The 5,438-nt window shown below is 51.0% G+C and overlaps 1 long non-coding RNA gene across 1 annotated transcript; it reads left to right on the top strand.

The window, feature by feature from the left end:
* Positions 1–448: 448 nt before the first annotated feature.
* On the top strand, positions 449–5,000 carry Gm29859. The gene is made up of 3 exons (XR_375365.2): positions 449–730; positions 3,822–3,946; positions 4,105–5,000. It is a non-coding gene; the product is annotated as a predicted gene, 29859 (long non-coding RNA).
* Positions 5,001–5,438: the final 438 nt, after the last annotated feature.

The raw sequence follows: 5,438 nt of genomic DNA, 5'->3' as shown, positions 1-5,438 counted from the left end.
CTTGAGGAAAGTGCTGTCCAGCAGGGTTACTTGTTTGGCTTTCTGCGGCTCACGCCCTGCTGGGGCTAACAAGCTATGCCAGGCTTTCGTACCCAAACACAGGCCCATTCAGCAGCCCTGGTTAAGGACAGCAGCAGCCTGGCTTCCAGTTCACATGCAGAGGCAGGCAGTCCTGCCTTCCCTCATTCCCACACTGCCGCCACAACCAATTTGAGGGAGGACAGCCTGGCCCCAGAAGAGACAGCCCTGTTCTGAAAGTCATTTCCTTTTCTTCAGCCAGAATTGCCTAATCCAGCGGTTAGGGTGATCCCAGATCCACTAACTCAGAACAAGGCACGAACCCGGCCCTGGCCTTCAGACAACAATCTAATCAGCAAACTGATGGAACTTTCTAACTCCACCCACCCATCAATTCCACTGCAGCCCCAAAGAGATGAATTCTCTGCTGATGAGAAAGCACACAGATCATCTGGCTCTACTGGACCAGAGCGCTCTCTCGCTCTCTCTCTCTCTCTCTCCTCTCTCTCTCCCCCACAGATCCTCTGTGGGTCCTTCAGGAAGCCAGGTTTCCTGCTGTGGCCAGAAGATTCTGTGCATCAGATCATAAGCAGCTACTAGAAGCGCCCCTCCCAGGGTGCACATTGCCCTGAAGCTAACTCAGACCGGAAGTTGGTGCCTTTTATCAAAATGATGTTGAGCCAGGCACATTAATGTCTTCTAACAGCCCCAGGTGAGGACAAGGACTCCACCGATCTTGGCTTTGTGGTGGAAGAGGATTGCCTTTCTCTGCCACTCCAGATAGCAGTGCTGGTGGTTAGCGTTTGCACGTACAGAGGGGGAGGGGAGGGGGAGGGGAGGGGAGGGGAGGGGAGGGGAGGGGAGGGGAGGGGAGGGGAGGGGAGGGGAGAGGGAGAGGGAGGGGCCATTCTGGACTCCTCAAGTGGGGGATCGGATCAACTCCTTCCCAAAGAGAAAGTAGAATGTGGCTCCCACACCTATGCCCTTCTGTGGGGGAGGGGACATCTCCCAACACATCCAAGATGCCAAGGAACGTCTTGTTACAGAAATAAGTACTTAAGGTAGCACCCTGGGTGCCCCCCCCACAAGAGTCGCAAGCTACAAAACCCAGGACAGCACCTCATTCACTTGTCTGAACCCCTCAACTGTCAGTCTAGGATCTCAGGAATGAAGAGCAACATGTGCAATACCTCCCTTAATTCAGCCCCAGTGTATAGGTTAATTGTCCCGTTGCCATGACAACAACCTAACAAAGCAATTTAAGGAGGAAGCCTTTACCTTGGCTCGCAGTTTTGAAGGTTCAGTCTATCATTGTGGGGAAATTACGTTCAGAAGAGCATGAGGCGGCCAGTTCTGTTCATTGTGGGACAGAAGCCCTGTGGGTTTGTGCTGCCCACATTTAGGGTGGGTCATCACCCTCAGTTAATGGCATCTACCAGTTCCTTCACAGCCACACTCAGAGATCAGTTTCCATGGTGATTCTAAATCCCATCAAGGTGCCAATCAAAATCACTCATCATATCCACCATGCTGCTGAAAGTTCACGGCGGCAGCCCTGTCCCAGGGTCTAGGTTGAACCACTGAACAGAGACAGCACTTCGGTGGGGCAGCCAGACCCTCCCTCTCCCACCAAGTTCAGGGTCATAAGAAGGGAGAGCAATGGATTGTCACTAACAGAGGGACTGAGCATGAGGGTTCATGCCCCTGTGTGCTCCCCACCCAGCGACCCTGCTTCCTTCAAGGACTGCATTTCCCTAGTGCCGAGAGTTAGGCTAAGCTACCAGCCACAAGCGCCAAGCCAGGCCCCATCCATGTTCTCTCCTGAGGTCTCGCCCCGTATTTTCTCTCGTGCTGAGGTCTAAAGGCAGAAGGTGCGCTGGCTGCTCATGTGCCTTTAGCAGTAGGACAGGAAGGTAAGAGTGGAAGCCTAAAGCCTTCCGTGGAACATCTAAGTCAAACCAGGCCTGGAGGCTCTCACCTGAATTCTTCAGTTTATGAGCCAATAAATCGCCCTGCTTTGTTAAAATCAAGACGAGTTAGTTTGTGACACTTGAAACGGAGAGAGTTATGACCCAAATCGTCAGGCATCTAAGTGCCTTTGTGGAGAAGGAGTCCTTTCTGTGGGATGGAGCCGATCAAGGCAGAATGTAGGTGGGACAAGCTGAGGACACAGGGCCCAGCATCTGGTCGTCAGGGTGTCAGCCTGCATCCCTGAGAATTGGTTCATGCAGCTTCGTTCAAGGAATAAAAAATTATATATCATTGTGAATCAAGATTTACGTCATTACTCCACTTACAAATCAAAATCAGCCTGGAGCCTGAGAGGGGTAAGGGTGGTATTCATTTACCCTCTCGATGGCATCTAAAATGTCCAGGACATACCACCACAGGGCTTCAGGGGGCAGAAAAAAATCTGAGGCTTCTCTGATCATGGCAGTCGAATCTGGAGCCAACGTGTCTTTCCTAGGATGGCCTCGGGCTCCTGAGAAATACTGTTTTCAATATTGCGGACGGAATAGTAAATTCTCTTGTCAGCCACTATTGATTTTACAGTTTCCTGACTGCCTCCCTGCCCCCACTGCTCGATGTATTTGATTATTTTATTTATGAAAGACTTAACCTTGCCAGACAGGAGTCTCAGCTCTGACAGCTACTCACAGGTTGGCGCCAGGGTACAGGGTGGTACCCCGCCCCCCCTCCCCATTGGCATCTCCGGGTGGGGTGGGAAGGATTCTCAGCGTAGTCAGCACAGAAGGCACAAGTCTGAGGCAGATACTTAGTGGGGCAGCAAGGGACTTCTTGAGAGCCCCAAGTTACAGTTCCCTGAAGGCTGCCTCTTTGCCCCTTAACTGAACCCCACAGTCCTCAGGGTTCCCATCTCCAGTCCTGAGCTCCCAGGAAGCGGGAGCAGCCTGCTGGTTTTTCACTCAGTTCCCCAACTTGAGGCTTTTTTTTTTCATTTTTTATTAGGAATTTAGCTCATTTACATTTCCAATGCTATACCAAAAGTCCCCCATACCCACCCACCCCCACTCCCCTACCCACCCACTCCCCCTTTTTGGCCCTGGCGTTCCCCTGTACTGGGGCATATAAAGTTTGTGTGTCCAATGGGCCTCTCTTTCCAGTGATGGCCGACTAGGCCATCTTTTGATACATATGCAGCTAGAGTCAAGAGCTCCGGGGTACTGGTTAGTTCATAATGTTGTTCCACCTATAGGGTTACAGATCTCTTTAGCTTAACTTGAGGCTTTTTGGAGTGTAGACGTGACTCTGGTCACTCGGACCCAAGCAGGACTCAATGGCCTTGTAAGCACTGTCCCCTTTGGGGGAAGGGAGGGAGGGAGGGAGGGAGGGAGGGAGGGAGGGAGAGAGAGAGAGAGAGAGAGAGAGAGAGAGAGAGAGAGAGAGAGAGAGAGAGAAACCCAGGGCTGTAGTGCAGGTTCTGTCAAGGCTGAGGGACCACAATGAGGATGCTTAAAGTAGAACCTTGCAGGGCAGGTGAGTGTATTGTCCCTTTGCCCAGCCATGTCCCTTGCCCATCAGACCCTCAGCACAACCCCAATGACAGAGGGAGAAACTGGGGCACAGAGGGAGAAAGTGAAGCACTTGGCGCCAGATCGAGCAACGCCAGGATCTGCATGGAATTTATTCCCAACCCAGTCCAGCTCTGGGGACTGTGCCTCAGTCAATGCTGAATTCTTAATCTTTGAATATTTTTAGAAATGACCACGTGGCCAGCCACTGGTGCTAGAATGCTCACCCGTGTTCCTCGGAGTGAACATCCTTCCATCTCTTCTCCCCAGCTCCTGGGCACTGTCTAGCATCTCCCGACCCAGACCACCTTGTCTCCCACATCATCAGGAAAACAGCAGTCAAAGGAGAGTCCAGGCTTGCCACGAAGAACTTCTGGTTGCTGCTTCCACCTAAGGTCCAACCCTCTCCTTGCGTACCAGTGACTGCCCCTTGTCCCTCCAGTCATCAAATCCTTTCCTGTGACTCTCCATCACTCTAGATTATCCTCAGAGTATAAAAAGGACTGAAATGTTTTCCTGCTTTTTCAGAAATACCCTCTTTACCAAATTACAGGTGGATCCTGAACCTCCCTCGGCAGTCCAGCCAGAGGTCTAACCTTCAACCTACTTGCTGTTCTCCCCACCTCCATCCACAGAAACTCCATCTTTCATCAGGATGGGTTATACCTTGGGACACCAGCTTCAGCCCTTGGGGGAACCTAAGGACCACAGTGTGGAAAGCACAGCCTGATGTCAGAAATTCTGTCAGCGCCCTACCTCACAAGCAGCCGGTGTGATTGTGCATCTCCACAACATCATCATTTACCCAATAACAATAAAATCCCAAGGCACATCGGTTTCCTTCGCAACCGATCACCAAGCCGTCCTGATTTCCTTGACAGCCGGCCCAGGCGTAAGGCGTAAGCTCCATTATTTCTATTTTAACTACAAATACTAACTCTCAGGTAATACAACCATACAGATTCTAGGCAATAAATAAGGATCCGAGATAGACAGATGCTGTCTTCTTCATGTTCTTTCCTGTTACGATGATAAAATACTCTGACAAGAACGACAGGAAGGGAGCCTGGGTCTGCTGTATCTCTCAGTTCCAGTTTCCCTCCACAGAGGCAAGGTCGTCAGTGTCTGGGAAGCCGGAAGCAGCTGACAGCATTACGTCTACGGTCAGAGGGCAGCAATGCATGCATGCACACTGGTGTGCAGCTTGCTTTTCCTCCTTTATAAAGTCCAAGATCTGCTGCCCAGAAGTCATGGTTAGCATGGATCTTCCTACATCAATTAATGTAACCAATAAAATCTAACCCTTGACAGACTGGGCTAGAGGCCTATGTCCCAGGTGACTCTGGATTCTGTCAGAGTGACAATTAGCATTAGCCATCATAGATAGACCTACATACATGCCCGTGCATGCGTGTGCACACACACACACACAAACATACACACAGGCACACACACATGCACATAGTACATATATGCACACACATGTATCTGACCCGTCCAGCAGGTCCAGTTATTCGAGGGTCTCGAGGGGACCTTCTCCTAATAACCAAATGGGGGGGGTTAGAGAGAGACGAGGATCTTGTGCGAATAACGACACGGGAAAAGTTCTGGATTGCATCAAGACCCCAAATGTATTAGCCAGGCCCGAGGTTTAAATGCACAAGCAAAAGGGGAAGTGCCTTTCAGCAGGAGGAATGGGGCAGAGGAAATGCACCTCAGCAGGAAGGATGGGGCATCGGAAAAAGAGGAAGTACTTCTCAGCAGGCGGGATGGGGCAGCGGAAATTTTTCTTTTGGCGACTACAAGGGGAAGCAGGAACTTGGCGGTATCAGGGTACATCTTGAGGTCAGGACATCCGGCGCTGACTTAGGGCTGGAACATTCTGTG

This window comes from Mus musculus, chromosome 2 (genome assembly GCF_000001635.26).
Source record: "Mus musculus strain C57BL/6J chromosome 2, GRCm38.p6 C57BL/6J".
Lineage (NCBI taxonomy): Eukaryota > Metazoa > Chordata > Mammalia > Rodentia > Muridae > Mus > Mus musculus.
Note: the sequence above shows the minus strand (reverse complement) of the source record. Positions and strands in the feature narration are given on the sequence as shown.